This window comes from Aptenodytes patagonicus, chromosome 11 (genome assembly GCF_965638725.1).
Source record: "Aptenodytes patagonicus chromosome 11, bAptPat1.pri.cur, whole genome shotgun sequence".
NCBI lineage: Eukaryota > Metazoa > Chordata > Aves > Sphenisciformes > Spheniscidae > Aptenodytes > Aptenodytes patagonicus.
This window is the reverse complement of record NC_134959.1, coordinates 10,050,422-10,069,992: the sequence shown is the minus strand read 5'-3', so window position 1 is coordinate 10,069,992 and position 19,571 is coordinate 10,050,422. Positions and strand designations below refer to the sequence as shown.

The 19,571-nt window shown below is 37.6% G+C and overlaps 1 long non-coding RNA gene across 1 annotated transcript in view; it reads left to right on the top strand.

Moving 5' to 3' along the window:
• LOC143165426 (uncharacterized) overlaps positions 1-19,571 on the top strand; it is a 113,824-nt gene that overhangs the window by 44,155 nt on the left and 50,098 nt on the right. The window contains exons 2-3 of the long non-coding RNA XR_012996253.1: positions 2,353-2,486; positions 7,847-7,968. This is a non-coding gene — a long non-coding RNA (uncharacterized LOC143165426). The remainder of the gene's footprint in view (positions 1-2,352; positions 2,487-7,846; positions 7,969-19,571) is intronic.

Here is a 19,571-nt window from a genome sequence, read left to right as displayed (position 1 = left end):
CTGATGATATTTCAATCAATTGCAAAATACTGGTATCTTGCAAAACCAGTATGTTAAAGATACTGAATCTGTATCTTTAAGAAGTAAAATTAATTGAGTTGAGTTGATTCCTCTGCAATTTTTTTTTTTTTTTTTTAATAAATTGATGGGGAGGCAAGGTGAAGGCATCTCTTGAGAATTTGTAGGTACAATCAGCAGCTTTGTCTCTTCCCAGGATAGCTAATCACCTGTTCAAATAGGCTGTGGGAGGAATAACTGGGGGGGCGGGGATGAAATGTGTAACTGTACTTTCCATATTAAAATACTCTCTTTGCGCTGTATATACTTATAGGACAGTTACCTAACAAGTGGTTTATAACCTCCCTAAAAACAACTTGATTACTTACATGATGTGTATCCCACATCAGTGAGTCTGAGAGCCACAGTATATGTTTGCATGCTTAGATATCCACCCTAAAGCTAGGTGCAGAATTTATGGCTGGAGGAAAGGGTGAATGACTAAGATGACTTTGAAATGGGACTGATCCTCAGCTGTCCTGTCAGCTGTTGGGGCTAGTAACAGCAAGAGCTATGTAGTGGCATCCTTGAAATGCATCTTTGAATAGTAATATTTTTATTTATCCATTGAGTTTTCACTGGCTTTCTTCCGTGTTCTGAAGTAATTTAAATACAAAAAGTATCAAATATATATGTATTCAGGATACCAAAAATAATTTAAAAACCCAAAACAAACCAGAAAAAAACCCTTTCAAAAGCTATAGATAGTTTAGCTCAATTGGTACTGCCTTCTTTAACTCCAAGTGTGTATATATAATTATGAGGATCTGGGAAAGACTGAGATAATTGGTCAAAGAAAGATACATTGAGCTGTGGGATTAAAGACATACAGGTGTGGAAGACTGACCTGTTTGAAGAAGAGCTATGCAAGTCTAGTGCTGTGACTATTGTCCGAGTATCTACCATTATAGCAGTTCCTGTGGTGGAATATCTGTACATAGAAACATCAAGAATTTTATCAAGTTGTCTGCTGTGGATGCACATGAATATGAAGGAAAAATGCTGACAATTTGTGGCTTATTCTGAAGTGTTTTTTGTTACTGTCACTTCCTTTACTGTCCCTTTTTGTCTCTTCCTACTATTCATAATTAAAAGGGGGAAAAAAAGGGGGAGGGGGAAGAAGGAAAAAAAAAAAGGAAGAAATCTTTCAAAGACCTTTGGCTCTAATTAGATTTTCATTAAGGTTTTATAAAATCTATTACACGAAGCCTCATAAGAAATGGGAGCACAATTTGTGGAGATGATTAACAAATTGGCTTAATGAACTTATCTTGAACCTCTCAGACCCACTGTGGAGTTCTCACTACCCTGAAGTGTTAGAAACACACACATCCAGTATGACAGTTCAGAACAGTATAAGAAGTAAAAATGAGATCAGATGGTGTCAGCCTTGTTCGTACTTTTTCGAGAGTGCACATCAACAAGCCATACTGAACTGTCACTAATTTGACAGCTGTAGCAGTGAAAAGCCCCATAAAGCCAGAATAAGGCACTGGGATTTGTGCCAGCTGAAGGCAGTTTTACCTTGAAAAGACTGACTCTGGGTTGTGTGATTCAACAAGGAGCCTAACATGGCTAAGCTCTTATCTTTCATTTGCATAGGAACTAAAGAGAAAGCAGCTGCTTGGTCCTATTTTGCTATTTGTTTGCACTAGTGTAAATACCAGTATTGTAATACTAGACTAATCTGCACAAGGTCTGCCAGCAGACAACCAAATCAAGAACAGAACTACCAAAACAGAAGGTACTTTCAAAAATTACAGAAATTATGTCAGAGAGGTGAATTAAGAAATTGCTTTAATTTTCACAGCCGTAGGATGCTCAGATTGCAATTTTTAAAACTTTAAGACTACTGTATGATTAATGCAGCTGATACACATATGGTGGCTCAAAGCATTAAAAAAAAAAAATTCTTGATGTTAAGTAGATATAGATGGGAAAGATCACCTAAACTCAGTTTTTGTTCAAGGTGATGTGTTTTGTTTCTGACTGTTGTGGGATGTTTAGGTTTGAATATCACAGTGTGGCATCTAAAAGCACAGGTGAAAGCAAACTTTCATCCAGGAATACGGACCTGGAGTATCATGACAAATACCCATCAAAGTTACATTCTTCAAGAAGCATTATTGAAAGATAGTAATTCTGGACAGGATTACCAGATCTTTATGAGCTTGTGGTGTAGGAAATGATTAGAGCATAGCTACATGGTTTTTTGCCATTCCTTAGCTTGCATGCCATTTAATCTCAAGGTTGCAGTTATGTCTTTCTGTTTTATTTTTGTCCTTTGTAAAACAGAATCTTCCCTGTTCATGAAAGGGACCCTGCAAGAGGGGTGGTCTCCTGTCCTTTTTATCTGAACGGTGGAGGTTACTGCAGCATCCTGCCAGCAAGCCTTCTATCCTCTCCCAACGGGATATACTCTGTTGCATGTAAGTGTGCTTTGCCTTGGTGTATGATAGGTAGGGTGTGATGCCTTGCAGTGTGACTGGTTAAGACACATTAAGTTCCCCTGGCTCAGAAACAAGCAGGCCCAAGCAGGGTACAGCTTAAAGCCTAGTGGGACAAATAACTCCTGATGGAAGTTCTGGCTTCAGCAGCCGTGCCCCTGTTCTCCCTTCTGCTTTCTCATGCTGTCACTTTCTTCCGCTCCTGTTGATAACGGAATTTGTACTGTTGTACATTAAGCCAAATCGGGGAGGTGACTAACTGATAATGTTTTGCTGATGAGTTGTTTTTCTGCCGAATCATTTCCCTAACCTGGATCTCTGCGTGGCTGTGCTCTTTATGCCAGCACAGCCCCAGTGCAGCGAGGGAAACAGGAGTGCGTGGCTGAGGAGAGAATCAGCCCTGGCAGCTATCTGGTAGCACTGCTATTGAATGTTCAATTACACTCAGCTATTTTCAGCCTGAGAGTTAAAATTCAGCTATTTTCCCTTACTGGGAGGGAGTAAACACCATTAAACCCTCTTCTTGGCTCTGTTTAACTCCTAATTCAGTTTGCTGTATGGGATGTCGGCTGTGTCCTTTTCCCATCCATCTGTGCAAGAGCGCGAGTAGCAGCTCCCTTGCCGTTCCCCAAACTGTCATCTGTGAAAGGGAATTCAGCAGAGTAAAGCAGCTCCCTGTGTAACCGTATGTCCCCGCACGAGCGCGCAGAACAGGAATCACAGTTTGTCCTTATTATTGTTGTCTCTTGCCAAGCTCAAAACATCTCCTTTTCAGTCATTGAAGAGGGTTTTGAATGCTTCTAAGAAGCAGAAGTTCTGGAAACCAAACTTTGGAAATTAGGCTTCTGTCTCCTGAATGGTAGCAGCTAGATGGTCGGTCTGCCCTTTTAATTGCCACTCTCTGAGCCGGTATGCTGGATCAATGTCTGTCACTTGTCAACACGGTATGTTCCAGCTTCTTTTGGGCATTTTGCTCCAGAGTACTCATCTCGGAATGAATCTGATACTTGGAGCTATGCGATCTGTTCACTTTTCCCAGCATTTATCTGCAGAATACAGTAGCATTCAAATAATGTAGAGAGTCTTGCCTCTCATCGGTGTTGTGGAAGATAGCTTGAATATAGGTATTTTGCAAACTCTAAATACATATTAGGAAAAATCTTCACAATATCAAGGTCAAAAAACTGCTCTGCATCCTTACGGGATTTTTAAAAGTTAGGTCTCAAATGCTAAAAAGTAGAAAAAACTTAGGTTGCCCTTGTGACCTTTAGTTGCTTCCTTGTGCACATACATTATGACAGCTATTTTAGAAATATTTTAATTGCAGAATAACAATCTTAGATTCAAATTTTGCACTTCAGAAAGGTTAAGAAATTGCACCTGAGGGCACACAACTATGTCACATTGGGACTTTCTTAAATGTGACTCTGCTGGAAGCAAATATGCCTTCCTGTTAAAAGGATAATTTGTTAGTCAAATAAACTGGGATTGTCCAGTGTTTGGACATTACTGTGTTTGGTCTTGCAGTAAACTTTAAATGTATATGCAGAAATGTCCCTTAAGGTTGTGTTCATTTTACTTTTAATTTCATATTAAAGTTTTCTGAAGGTCATTATTTATTTATTAAGGGGAAGGATGAGGCTTAATTACTGGAATGAGGGATAATGCAGAGCTGCAGTTGTGTATTGTTCTCGGGGTTACTTTTCTACTGCAGGAAGTGCCAGAACACCAGTATGGGCACACAGATGAGGGTGCATCCTGAATTAGTTAACAGCAGGGCCATGTAGCTCTTAAAATTATGGTACAAAAGTAGCCTTGTTTCCATAAGGAATTACACTTTTTATTTCTGCGGATCAAAAAAGTTGGTAAAATGCATAATACTCTTTTCATTTGCCTGAAAGATGTAAAGATATGAATCAACTTCAGCGAACACTGTGGAATGTGGCAATTTTGAATGTAGGCTAAATCTTGCTCATTATGTGTATGCAAAGACTGTTACTAAAACTGGAGTAAATAGACTATGGCCTCTTGTTTCCACTGCAATCAACCTCAAAGTCCTTAATGAATTCCATAGGACAAGGATTTGGCCAGTATTTTCTCATCTGCAGACAAAGATATACCAGGGCTGGATTGATAAAATCCAAATGATATATTTACTGATGAGCTATTGGTTTTGACAGCAGGACACAAAAAATATCATGTAATACTTGTAGATTTTGACATTACGTCCCTTGACACAGTGAGTACTTATACTTGTAGATTATAATTCCAGACATCAGGGAGCAGATGTTTCTTTGGGGGGGGGGAAAAAAAATAATTGTGACAGCAGATGCATTCAGGTATATAAATGAAAAGAAAAAATATTGCAAGTTTGTTTTTTTGGGGGGGCTTTGCTGTTTTTTTTTTTTTGGGGGGGGGATACTTTGAGATGGTGTGTATTTGTATTTTACCTAGTCACAATGGAAAAAAGCCTGTATTCATAATTTTGTTATGTATTTTGATCTTTTGTCACCAAATTATTGTTTAACAATAAAGAGATCTTTGAAACTGTTCTCAGAGGAAATATATGTGAAACTACATTACCTATTTGGTGCCGTTTACTCGGAAGGACTTACTAATTAAAAACAAAGCAAGTTGGGACAATTCTTGTATTGGCTATTGTGATTTTTAAGCAGGCTAGTTGAAAGATCTATCTTAAATCTATTTTTCCACAACTCCATCTCATTACTCTTATACATGATGTTAAATGACTAATGTATTTTCTCCTTTTTTTCAACATCTACAACATCTGTGAACTGCATTATTTTTGGGGATGTGTTTCCTGCTTAATTTATTAAATCCCTCTCAATGCATTGGTTTCTTCCTTCATTCATATATAGTAGTAAAATTCAAGTTACTGAATATCAGTAGGTGGAGTAAGTCACTCCACTATAAGAAAGTAAGTTTTGCTAGTGGAAATACTGTATGTCAGTTTAACATGGTTTATTGCACAGGCTACGTAGTAAATGCTTTTCTCATCACTTTTACATGAGCAGTGATTGTGGATGTACTGGCACTATGAGGCACTGGAAACCATTCAATTTCCATCATGCAGCCTAAGCTCTGAGCAGCATTAGATGACGTGGAGCTTAAAATGCTATCAGTCATTTCGAGTCCTATGAAACATGGTGCTTCCATTGTACCTGCTACTGACTAAGCAAATGGTAGCCACAAGGGAAATGTTTTTTTGCTTGTTTATGTTTGGTTTTGGGGTTTTTTTTTTAAATCTGTTGAATTTGACTTTTCATCCTAATGGCATAAGCTATTAACATCTCTTCAGTTTTATAAAAGGGAGCAAAAGAGTGCCTTTTCTTGGTTTTCTTATAAAGATTGGTTAATCTCTGACATTTTGGCTGTGGTGTTATGAGGTTCTTAACTTGTCAAGCAGTGAGCAAATACATCCGTTTGCCTATTATCCCCTCCCACAATTTCGTAATCTCAGCTTATGAAAACCACTTTGATTAATATATCTACAGTTTCCAGGACTCTTTGTAGAGCCAGTACTGGTTCAGCATAGTTCTTTGGCAGCTCTTGTTGGCAAGACTTGTATGACTTGCATGCTTTAAAAAAAAAGGGGGGGGGGAGGGGCATCTGACTTTGGGTTCATAAATGTAGATGTCAAAACTCTCATCAACTTCAGTGTTGCAACATCAGTCATCAGAGTTTATATTCAAGAAATTTCTGATATTTAGATACTTCCTTTCAATAGAGAATTGTCACCAGTGTCTTTTATCTGAAATTCTGTTCTAGATTGTCCTATTCTCAATAGAAAAAACAAAAGGAGGACAGTGCTTGTGCCCCCTCAGGGAATTGACATGCGGCCCCCCTCCCCGGCTCTGTGAGAAGTACAAATTGCAGACAGGGCTGGGACTGCTGCTCTGTCTCTTAGAGACATCTAAACTATGGTTCTTTGTTGTTTTCAAGAAGTGGTTTTATGCAGTTCTCAGGTTGCACTTCAAAGGATTTTTTTCTAAACTTACTTCTGAAAGAACTGAACTGCCCCAATATGCTGCTTTGCTGGCTGTAAGAACTATGAGTTTTTCTCCAAAGAGTCCACAGTGCATATCTGGCACCATCCTGTCCTACTGGGCCATGGGATGGGCAGCTATGGGCTGCTCCTGGCCAGGGTTGCTAATAGTGTATTGTGAGAAGGAAGACATAGACAAAACAGAAAAGAAAATCACTTCAGCTCCTTAACTTAGAAGTATTATTTTACGTGCAAATCTTAAAATGGCATTTGCTTCTGAACCTAACTATATTTTTCTAAAAGCAATTCAAATGACTTCATTTCAAAGTTGCAAAGTAAGAGCGTATTTCTTAGTGATTTATATACTGCACCCTCACAGTGAATGTACATCGTATTTGAAGGTAAAATGAATGATTTGTAGCTCTAAACAGAGGTAGAGTTCAGTGTTTAAAGCTTCTTCATGTTTTTCTTAAACCCTTTTTTCAGGGAAGCTTATTCAGTACATGAGGAAGGGATGAGAGGGGCACTAAAAACAGCTTTTCTAATTAGGTTTCTGACTTTTAAAGTCTTACTTCAACAAAAATATGTTAGATAATGACCACCAAGAGTGGACTGAGGAATGCAAGTGTCTAAACTTGGCATGTGTTCAGTCATCTACACCAGGGATTTCCCCCTGCCTGACCCTGGCACCCTTCAACCCCCCACCCTCTGGTCATTTTTTTTCAGCCTTTTTGAAGAGTTTCAAATTCAGCATCATCAGAAGATGCCGGCTGAGCAGCTCGTGTACTTCAGGTGGTGGTGAAATAATATCATGTTTTAGAGAAGACGATCTCAATAAAGGTTAAGTCTTACAGTCTAATGAAATTAATGCCCACAAGTTTCTCTATGTACAAATGGTAATAAAATTTCTTTCTGTTGATATAAAATGGGGATAGGTTAAAAAGTGAAACAGTCTCTGCTTGCTAATGTTTATTGCCTTATCAGTTAGACACGGCTGGGAGTATGTGTGCACGTATGGAGCATTTTCTGTTCTTGCATCTAGTTGAGAGAATAAAGTTCTCGCTATAGAAAGAAGTGTCTCTGCTGTAAGCTTGGAAAAAGTGTTCTGTTTCTGTGAAAGCTGACTTCAGTATATCCAGGTATTCTGTAGAGCAGGGTGGGCTGTCCTTACTGAGTGTGTCCCATCTAGGATAGGTTGCGATTCAAGATCAGATATGCAAGAGAAGCACCTATGCAGCAGGATTCTGTGTGTCCACATCCCTTTTGGCAATTGCACATTATGTAATTTATTATTCCTTTTCATGTCATATTCCATCATATTTCAATTTCATTCCAGGGAATTAAATGGCAGTTGAAAAGGATCCAGTCTCGAGAAGTTTGAGGAGCAATCTGTAAAAGCTCTGAAGAGGCAAGAAGTCGTTCTGAAGTGAGAGGTGCCCCGTGACTCTTTCAAGTGAGGTACCGTCGCACTCATCTTAACTCACTGAAGGTTAGGATGTATTCAATGCTGTTAGAAACAGGGTTTCATTTAGACCTGTCTCTACTCAAAAGTAGAGCTGTGCTTGACTGACCTTCTGCTGTATATGGCAAATGATAGGTGTAGCTCCGGAGTGATGCATCGCTAGCGGCACAGGGTGAAGGAATCTTCATTGCCTATGGCTGAGGTTACGCTTGCCATGCGGCTGCATACTCCTGGAGGGGAGGTTAAGGCTGTGGCTTAGCAGTGGATGGGTTTGCGCTCTAGCCCTTCTGCTTGCAGCCAAGTGTGTGGGAGCAGGAGCCTGACTTGTTTGTTTGTCTTATAAATCCTGCCTGTATTGAGATGCTGAAGGCTCCAGGGTCATGGTGCCTGACAGGGCTGGCAGTTCAAGGCCTTTCTTTCACGTTAATCTTCCAGGTAGTGCAATGTGTTGTTGGGGGGTGAGGGAGAGGATATTTTTATGAGGTTTTTCTTTCGTTTTTTGAAAGGTAATTTCATAGACGTAGTTCAGACATGTACAAACTGAAATTTGAGAGGTGTGGAAGTCATATTTCAATATAGCAAAGGCAGGAATGTTTGTGCTAGAGATCTGAAAAACTCTTGAGTTGGCTTTGCCATTGAAATGCCTTTGCTGTGTGGAATCATGCTCTTAGTTAAACTTCAGTACTCTCTTTTGGAGAACTAGAAATAAAGCTAGCTGTTTTGTTTAAAAAAAAAAAAAAAAATTAAAGGTGTCAGGAGTTTTTTGATATCCAGATACTAGTTTCCATTAATCTCAAAACCACACCCTCCCCTCATACATTTCTGTGATCAACTGCAGGTGCCCTTTAGAGAACTTTCTACCTATCACTTGTGGAAATGGTGTTACGTGTCTGGTTTTTGTCAGTTACGGTGTTTGCCTGGGCTATGCTGGTAGTTGACCAGGAATGTGACTACCTGTAGTAATCCCCATGGACTCTGCTCTAAAAATAAACCTCAGCAGCCTAAGGAACAGCTGGATCCAATTACTACTGTTTTCTTGGGTAATAACCAAATTAAGTTTCTCATAAACTTCTGGGACTTCTAACAATTCTAATGTTTTGAATGTATCTACTGTTTATTTTGGAGTACCACAGGGTACCTCTCTTTCAGGGTTAAATCATAGGACTCACACACTTGGGAGAAGCCTTTGTCTGGAGTTTTCCTGCTTATTTCAGATGGCTTGAGTTAGATTCACTGACTTCAGTATTGTTCCTGACTGTCTCCTTGCAGAAATGAATTAAAATTTTAGAATAAGATATTTCTGAGAAAAATATATTTGGCTCCGTAGATAAACATCTATCTTTTAATATATGCAGATACATTTGTTGTGGTGGTGGTGATTTTTCTATTGTTGTTCTGTGTGCTGTTTTTTTGTAAGGATTTCATTCTCTGGAAGGCTGGGAGAGAATGCCTCAAAGCCTGAGATACTGCCTTGCACTACCCCTTGACTATCTCTGAAACAGCTCCTGGTATTCTGTCTGCCTATCCAGTATCTGTTTAATGTCAGCTTGATTTGACTTCCTAGCCTTGCTGAAGTAGTAACGTTAGTTTGGAGCCAGAGAGCAGCAGCTCTACTTCTAGTAAACTGGTCTTTTCTTGTAATTGCTCATTTGTATTTGGGAAGCTTCTGAGATAGAGCTGTTGTAATTTCTTTATGCTTGTTTTAAAAATATCTTTTAAAACTAAGGTAATTATTTGTGTAAGAAACTAAAATTTGATACAGCTGTTTACGTGGGATTTGCTCATTAACTAGGTCTCAAATGGAATTTCTGCAGTTGCTACATACTGATTTCCTATTTGCTATATGCAGACTTTTCCCCATCAGTAAGGAATGTAAAAGACGTGATAAAGGTACCTTTTCTCTAGTCCTGCTTGTTCTTTATTTCCATGAAAACAGGGCTAGTGATTGCCTGCTAATTTCACGTGTTAGACTTCTTTTCAAATGAAACTTCAGTATTTATTATTCTGATAAATAACTAGATGTTGCTCATCATATTTCAAAAAATAATCAAGAACTAATTGAAATTAGTGGACTTATATTTGCTAAAACCCAGAGTTTTCTAACGGTGACTCAAGCCTCAGCAATATAGCTACCATTAGCCAACTAGCCATGGAGTTGATTTTGAAGATGGTGGTAATTGTGTTAGCTTAGTAACAGAAAAAGTCAACTAAGTTTTAACACTTCCTTCATTTGTCTCTTTCCCTAAAACAGAAAACTAATTATAAGGATATTCTCATATTTTAGTTGTGACTAGGGGTGACTGATGGAAAACATGTAAGTAACTAATGCAAAAGTTGACATAAGACAGTTGACACCAATTTTTTATACATCATTATATGAAGACATGTAGTGAAGCAATTAGTCCTTCATTAGTTCTAAGTTATTTCAAAAGCTTTGAAATACTTGTGTATTTAATTTTTAATCATCAAGGAAATGTCTCTTCTAATGCTGTTAACTTCAGGGACTTAAATTAAATGCACTCCCATGAGACTCATTTCAATAAGATAAACGGCCTCCACAGCTGCTGGGCCACAGAAGCTTTCATGAGCTTTTGGGGCTCAGCAGCAACGCAGGCTCTTCAAGATTTTTACTCATTTTTCCACTTCTTCATGACTGCAGAGTGGTATCTTAGAAATGCTGTGTTATTGCACACATTGGAGAGGAGCTGCAGTCTACATTCATGCTGATTGCCGTTACGTGGCCATCTTCTCTAACACTTTCAGCTTTTTAGTCACTGAAGCCAAAAGCTGCAAGCTAGGTTTACGTGTTAATATGTGTTTGACTTTTACTGCTTTGCCATTCAGTGTTAAAAATAGTACTGAAATATAACCTGGGTGAGGATAGGCAGCTGTTTAGCTCTGGGAGAGGAGGTTTTGTTCGGATTTCCTATGGGTTTTTTGTCTCCAATTTGTTTTCCTGTTCACTAAACTGGCTTTCATGATAAACCTATCATAAAGTTTAATGTCTTCCCATATTTTTGAAGATTTTTTTTTTTGAAGGAATTCCTGAAAATATTATCTTGTTTGGCTTTCATTGGCAATTTGTCACCTTCTTTCCTCTTAAAGTCCTTATAAAATCTCACCCTGGCTAGGCTGGAAGCAATAAAGCAGAGTAGATGTGCATTCCTGTGTATCTTGTAGAGGATCCTGGTTCTGTGCAAAGTCTTTATAAAAAAACCTTATAACCTGTACGTATGTTGTGAAATTATGGATACCATCTATAAAAGAGCAAAACTGTGGGAAACTGAGTTGTCAAATACAACCATGAAGTAGAAGGAACCTGTTGTATAAAAGCTGGAGAACTCAGGGAAGACCGCTTTACAAATGTCCTTTGTTTTGGCGTAGTGAGGATTTACTATGTGTTTGTGAATTCTAACAGATTTCTGATTAAGTAATGAAAACCTGTTTCAGACAAAGGCCAGTTCTGTTGATCTGAACATGCCTGGAGTCTGCACATCAACACAGAATGGCCTTTTTTGTGTATTACAAAAATCTTTTTCAATCCAGTACAAGTATTAAAGCTGTGTTAGGTCATCAGCTAACATAAATTTAAGTAGTCTGACTTCAGTAGAGAAAGATTACAGAACACCTGGACCTTTGAAACAGACATAACACCTTTCTATTTATTTATTTTAGTAATAATAATTACTTAGTAATAAATTTTGACTTTCTTTTTAAGTTGTGTTGAAATTCAGCTTTCATTTTTGTTTACCTAATGCTGCCAGGAGAAGAGTATTTAATTTCTAGCATGATGTTTCAAGGTGCACCTTTTCCTACCATTTTTTCCTAAAATGAGTTTTTTGGTATGCTGAAATGAACAGTGTCACATTATATTCTTTCATCTTGGAGGCAATTAGTCATTGGTGTCACTAAGATCCCTGTACAATAAAGATTTTATAATACAGCATTGAGGTATTCAGAGGTAGACTCTGAGAAGATGCTTTTGCTAGGAATGTTTGTTCAACTTCTTTTGTTAGGCACAAATAAAACTTTGATGTGAAAGTTCACTCAGCTCATGTGAACAGCATTAGCTAATAGTTTTTCCTGATACATTTGCACTTTTAAGACACCCACCCAGCCACACTCAGTTGGTGGGAGGGGAATAAGGAGAAAAAGGAATCATATCGGTCATGTTTTAAGCTGCATGAGACTCCCTTCCTATACAGAATTTTCTACTCTGAAACAAATGGCACATTTTGAGGTACACAGGGAGGAGTAGAGGTGGAGGACATTCACAGGTGATTGTAGACTCAAAGGACAAGACTGTTATTAGGCTTTTTAGTTTCTAAATGCTTTCTGTTCCCTTTAAAAAAGTTTTGAAACAGATTTAGGAGCAGTTATCTGGTATCAGGTGGTTAGACAGCTTATTTGGTGTTGAATGACAAATAGTAGTGCAGACAAGTAGAATTCATGTGAAAATGAGTTAGCAAGAAAACAAGCCTTAAGGAGCACTATATATTAAAAAAAAATAAAAGACTGGCTTCACTTATTTGCAATTTGAAGTCTCCAGGAGTTCAGTGTACTCAGCCCTGCTCAGGACCAGATCCTATTTGCATGCAAGAGACCAAATTTTCAGTCTGCAGGCTCACGGCTGTGTTACAGGATAAGCTGCTGGATGTGAAACACACTGCTACGGTAGCCTTCAACAAGCATTTCCCTCTGCATGAAGGTTAAATGAGAATTCTTTGGGAGGAAAATGATCTTTTTCTTTTATTCCCCCCCCCCCCCCCCATTGTCCTGGCCATCTGCATCCTCCAACAAGTTGCTTACTTCAGGCTGCTTGAGATAAGGTGAGGGGAAAATGCACCATAAACCACTTGGAGAGGATTGATGAGGTATAGGAAAGCAGCCTTTAACAGGGATGGCACTCTTGCTCCTTTTCCAGGGAAAAGTAGGTGAAGATGTTTATTAGTTTCCAAAGGAACCTTACTTATTATGCTATGAAAAAAGGAGTGATGCCAGTCAGTCTTGTGTGTTTAATGTGCCATACCTCAGTGTATTCAACTAACAGTTGAAGTACAAACCAGAAAACTCAAGTTGAACAGTTTACTGACAGCAGTTCAAGGAGCAAACGCTGGAATGATGGCAGGAGGACTGGTCTGTATGGTCTCTGTTTCTGGGACTGGTTGCTAAAGTCCAGACTCTGGAGGATGAAAATGGGCTTTCAGCTTATCACCTGGTAATATGTTATTGGATGTTTTACCCTTGTATGACATACAAGGTTACTGATGACACAGGCATTATTTTCCCTTTATGCTGATAACTTAGAAGTTGAAAATGTTGAGTGTTGTATTTCACCAGATATTTTAAGCATTACAGACTTGATGTTATGGAAATGGAAAAATGTCAGTCATGCTGGTATTAGACCAGGAAACAAGATGATAAGTAATATTAAGTGACAAACTCAGTACTTAACACCAAATACTGAAGGTTGTTCCATTTTTAGTGTTTCTCTTATCCTGAATATTCAATTAAACTTATTCTTTAAAATCAGAAATAAAACAGTGGCAGTTGTCTTTACTGTCCAATCTTTATCACAGTCCTAGGTAATGTAAGGAGATTGCATAGTGTTAAAGATGAATGATTTGGAGTGTGCAATACTATTCAGCAGTATTAATTTTCTATTTTGATCCTTTATATTAAATTTCTGTGTTGTGTTTTGTGCTGGGAAGGGTCCGCTGGATATTGAAGTTTTTGATTTGTAGCACTGACTGACATTTCATAAATACAAAAGAGTTCAGCTTAGCCATGGTGATACACACGTGGAATAATGTTAAGTGTGAGAGAGTTGTGCAGGGTTATTTGGTAGTTTTTTTAAAGCTCTCAGGGGGGTGGCATCCATAGTCCTGTCCCAGACATTATTTAAGCAGAAACCTCAGTAATATTGCGGGCTGCTGAATGGAGTCTTTAGTTTGACTTCTTTAAATTTTTTTTTTTTTATAGTTTGGAAAAAATAATCTTAATTTCTGATAATTTCGTTTTGATTATATATAGCTGGTTATTTCAAAAGTTGGTTGGTTTTTTTTTTTAATTCTCTGCTGTATAACAGTAATTTTATTACTGTCCATACTGGGGTGTTTTAATACTTGTAACAGACTATTTGGTGAATCATTTTTTAATAAAAATGGAAATTTCTCTCTGTTGGAGATCAGGTATTTTCCTTTTCTTCCTCCTTCAAACACTGTATGATATAATTTGTAGCTAGACTTCTGTGCTTTGCTCTTCAAACAGAGTGGTACAGAGGAATTCTTCACTTGCAGTGGCAAGAACATTTGCTTTCGCTGGGTTGAAGAACTAATTGGAGACTCTGTTAATGGTCTTTTATTGGTAATGATCAATAGACTCCGGCAGAACTGAATATGAACCCCATTTTATTGAACTCTTCTTTAAGTGCATCCTGTGCTCATTGTAGCTTGGTATTTATAAAAACACCTGGGAATAAATTAAATTCTTCCCTGTGATGGCTGAAACCCAAATCTACCAGAACTTTAAGGTAGAATTGTAGAATTTTTTTCCTTGATGTTGAGAAGCAGAAACTACTGAAATGTCTCAGATTCTAAGCAAGAGTAATGGAAGTAGACCACAGAATGTTTTCAAAGAACTACTGAAATAAGTTAAAGTAAGACTCATACGTAAATCATCCTCGCACCTTTGTGCCCTTTTAGAATGGATCCGTTCTTCCGGTCCAGTTGTTTTGGTCCACGAAATCTCTGTAGTTTTCTCTTTTGCCTTTCCTGAGAGGCTTCCATGAGTGGCAGTTTCCGCTTCTGCTACAGGCTCCCCACTTGCTATATTTGTCTCATGTTATCATCGCCCTGCCCTGCTGATAGTCTTTGATTGTCCTCAGAAAGAATAATTGGTCATTCCCTAAGAAAATTCAAGTTAATTGAATATATAGACGTTAGGATGTATGTAAAATAAGGTGTTTCCCCTTTGATGCACCGATCTCAAGCTTTTAAGATGAGAGAGCGTATATACGAATAAGTATACAAATCAATAATGCAGGTGGCACCCATTGTATTTGTAGCGTGTATTTATAATATAAATCACTCATTGGTTTGTAGACCATCAAAATTGTGTTTCTTATTTTTTGAGGATTGAAGACTGAATCAGACATTTTTAATGCACCTCATGTCCTACTGAAATTGAGTCCATGTGAAGGGATTGCATAATACCCTTGTGCTAGGAGACCCTACAATTATCTATTTATCTTGGTTTGTTGCTGGCTTTGATGCCATCCTGATGCAGATATGGTGGGATCTGGGAATGCTCTCATAATTCACTTTCAAATACATGTTAGCAGTAAAAAAATTTGCAACTTCTTGAAAGTGAAGCAAGTGCTGTCTAGTAGGCTCAGGCATACAGCCTACACGATGTGTATATTAGGAAAATTGTAGTGCCTTGCAAAAGGCCCAGTGAGACTACTTAAAAATTGATTGCAAATTGGCAGGCAGACACACTAGCTAATGCTGGAGTGAAGTTTATGATTTGTTTATATTTACCTAATCATAATTTAATTTTTCTACTGTTAAAGCTTAATGCTAAACCAGTTTCCTAATACCATCAAGTTCCCAGTAGTTTTAAGAAGATTCCAAGAGCGTAAGTAATAGCAACAGTCAGAGGAAAACATAACTGTACTCAACCACGAAGGCCAGACTTGGGAACAGAGTTGTCACATGCAAGATTTAGTAGTTTAAATAAAAAAGCTGCTTTGTCTTTGAACAGAATCTCAGGAGTTCTGAAAAAAAAAAAAAAAAAAAATTGTTTCAGAGATTTCCTGGAAGCTTACTTGGCTGCTAGAATACAAGGATACAGCTCATGTGCGTTTTTCTATGCACCTGACTTTTTGTTTCCACAAATTGAAATATTTTACTAATGAGGTTTCTATCTTCTTGTCAGATGTAGTGTGTCCCAAGGAGAATGCCAAGGGGATGAATCTAAGGAGACAAACACTATTCCGTAAATAGAAAAGGCATGAAAGACTGTAGTAGATTCTGTTCAGTCTTAAATAAAGGAGAGGGACACAAGAAGAGATGTACATCTCACTACTGACTATTCAGGTTTTCCCTTCTGGTTTTAAAAATCTAAGACTTTAATTTACTGCCCTTGTGATAATTTCAGCTCTGTGCTGAAAGATTTTTAAATTCTGTCAAGAAGAATGTGTCTTTATCCAAAGATACTTGATGAAGAATAGTGAAGGACCAAGAAAAGAAAATAAGAAATCCCCAAATTAGCAATTCTTAGTAATATACATTTTTCAGTATTAATTCTCTGGGGATCAGAAGTAAGATTTAGATCTGCTGTTACCTCTGGCTTGCCAGTTACTCAGCTTTCAGCTAACTTTGGATTCACAAATACTCAGTGTTCAGAGCTTTTCCACGTGTACCTGTGGCCTTTTAAGTGTAGAATTGAAAGCACATGAGTAGTAATATAACAAATATTTTAAATTGTTACCCATATTCATCATAGAAGAAGGCTTTTTCTTATAAGTCTGTGAATCATGTTACAGCAGTTGAGAAGACATATGCTACTTGCATGATGTTTGGATATGTCACAAGTATTTCTGTTCCGCATTGATTTGTTTCCATGGATTAGTGCCTAACTTTGAAATTCAAGTTCAGTATTTACAAACAGCATTGGAAAGCTTTTCATCATTTATGTTTCCAGTGGCAATAATAACTTGGAAGAAATTGGTGATGGTTTTAATTTGTTTCATTGCTTTATTAAAAGAGGACCTAGCTTTCTTTAATAAAGACTTGTGCAAGTAGACAAGTATGCTTGCTAAGCATATAGATAATACTACCTGTTCATAAAGTTATATTAATAATTTGTGATGGAGGAGTAAACAGAATGCATTGGTTCAGCATTAGTACTTTTGACCTATATTCCTCTAACTATTTAAATATTTGTTGTGTAATAGCATAAATAATTGTGTATTTCACTTTGGACTGACTGAATTGTTTTAGTTCCAGCTCCAGTTTGGCAAACCTGTTCTCATCCACTCATGTGAGTGGGAGTCTATGCAAGTAGGAGAATTGGAGCTCAACATACAAGATGTCTTTCATGTCAATATTCATACACTTTTTTTATCAGAAAGGGCTGCTCACAATTATGACTTGAATTATGTACAATTCTACGTTTCTAAGAAGAAGAAAGCACCTTCTTTCCAGCTGGGAATCAAGTAAATGAGAGCTTAATCCTTTCAATTCAACATGTGGTTGAGGAAAGGAGGGATGGAAAGGGATGACATGGTAGATAGCAGAATGTTAGCTGTCTTGAGTATGCTGGAGAGGTGGGGTGTGAAGGGTTTTAACTTGTGAAGAGCCAGTAATTGATCTCTTTTCCTCTGAGGCCAGCAGAAGACATTGTTCAAGACCTGTACCAAATGTCTCAGCTTTATATCAGAGACTGAAGGCATGACATGTCACTTCTGGTATCTTACTCATGGCACAGGTTGTACGATACATCTTGCTGTACCTAAGTTCATAATGGCTGAAAGCTCCATATTGTATTTTGATACCAATATGAAAAAATGAGGAGGGGAGGGAGGTGGAATCTAATTCTAAAATAATAAAAGTTGTCAAAACTTGCTACAGTGGAAGGATAAAATTTTCACCCCTCTCTTAGTATTCATACTTGCTTTTGCCAAGTGTGTGTTTGTACTGCTATTACTAACAGTCGTGTACTGTGATGCTGGATTTTGAGTGTTTGTACTTGCATGGTGATAGCTTGATGCTCAGGAATACTGTGGATGGATCCAGATTGTCAGGCTACTATGAGAATGAGATAAATGATGCATGTATACCTATACAAGCTTGTATACGTGTCTCTCTGGAAAGTCCTGAAAAGAAATGTGGAAAACATAAAACTTAAGGAAAAATAATGTATGTTTGAATGAATAAGAGACATTTATATCAAGAATCAACAAATTAAGCTGCAGTTTGTTTGAATCTGTGTTAAATCATCCTGGTGATGATGTCAGAGGTTTGTATCATGCCAATATACATGGAAAACAGAGTTTTCTGTTTTCTAAACAGAGAATCTGTTTAGAGAGTAATACAGAAATAATGTGGATTAATCACTATAATAACACTAGATCCAGAGCAGAAAATTTTACTGCAGTATTATTAGTGTTGGAGAAGGAGAGCCGTGTCCTGCAAAAACATAAGTGAGGGAGCAAAGGGAGGGTGAGAAAGAAGTGCTTAAACCCAGATTCTTTTCTTGGTTATAGCTCATTTATCTTGAATAATCTGTTGGCTCTAAATATCTTGAATAATGCCATTACATGGGACTTCCTTGCGGAAATGAAAATTGTCCAGTACAAAGGACCTTGGTGGTTTGGGTGTGGGGTTGGTTGGTTTGTTTGTTTTTCCCTTGGCATATTAATTAGCTGAATGCTAAACTGGGTAGAAGATGCTTTTTCATATTGCATAGTGATAAAACATCTGAACTAGAAAATTTGTGTAAATATGAGGTTTTTAGGGGTCCATTTAAATGGTTTTTGTTGTTTTGGTTTGAATGATGTTTCTTAGTTATTGCCATGATTTGGATTCTCTTTTTTAATGGTGCAGTGTATCACTGCTATTTACACTGACTGAAAAAAATCACAGCTAGATTAGGCAGTCTTTAATCTTCAGTAATTAAATTATGAATTGATTTCACAATGAAATATTAAGATGCTTAGATGTCTTCTAGAATAGATTGATAATGAATATCTGTGAATACTTAACACTAAGAACACATTGGTTTTTTTTCTTTGAAAGATAAAAAAGTATAGGTTACTGTGAAAGGGAATTTAAATGAGTATATTTTCACACTGAAACAAGTCAATAATAGTATAATGACTAAAAGTATGAAACATACTTCAATTCATATGTAGAAGTACGGCCAATGAATATAATTCCATTTATTCTAGAGTAGATGTAGTTGTGCTAAGTGAATGAAAGCCTCAGTGAGCCAAGTTCCATTGAGATTAAAATAGATCTAACTTGAAAAAGAATATAGCCTGAGTTGAAAAACAAGCTGCGTTATGCTTTGTAAAGCTGCATGACAATATTTCCTGTCCTGAGTAGGCTTCTTCTACCTATATGTTAGGGTTTCATTGTTCTCCTTTGCTTTCCCAGTCTCTAATACTCCTTCATCTCCCATGAAGAGGTTTTTCTTTAAGAAAAATAATTTGAGTACATTTTGTGTTACTTAGCTTTAAAAACACACAGTAAAAGTGGAAAACCTGTCCAAGCATACCTGCCCCAAGTCAAGCAATTGATTTATTACGATAGTCTCTCTCTGTTCTGATTAGAAAAGAAACCATAGCAGGACTCCAAAAACCAAGGCCAGGTTCTTCTAACACTTACAGTAGTATATATCTGAATAAAATTCACTAGAGCAAAGGACAATCTAATGTGGCATGCTCTTATGAAGAATGGCTAGTAGGGGTGAAGAAAGTCAGGGGAGAATTTCTGGACAAAACTTAAGGCATGAGAGCTGGAGGGAGTGACAAGAAAGATTTCCCTCTGTGCAGCAGGACCATGAGGAAAATAGAAGGTTAGTTTTCCAGGCA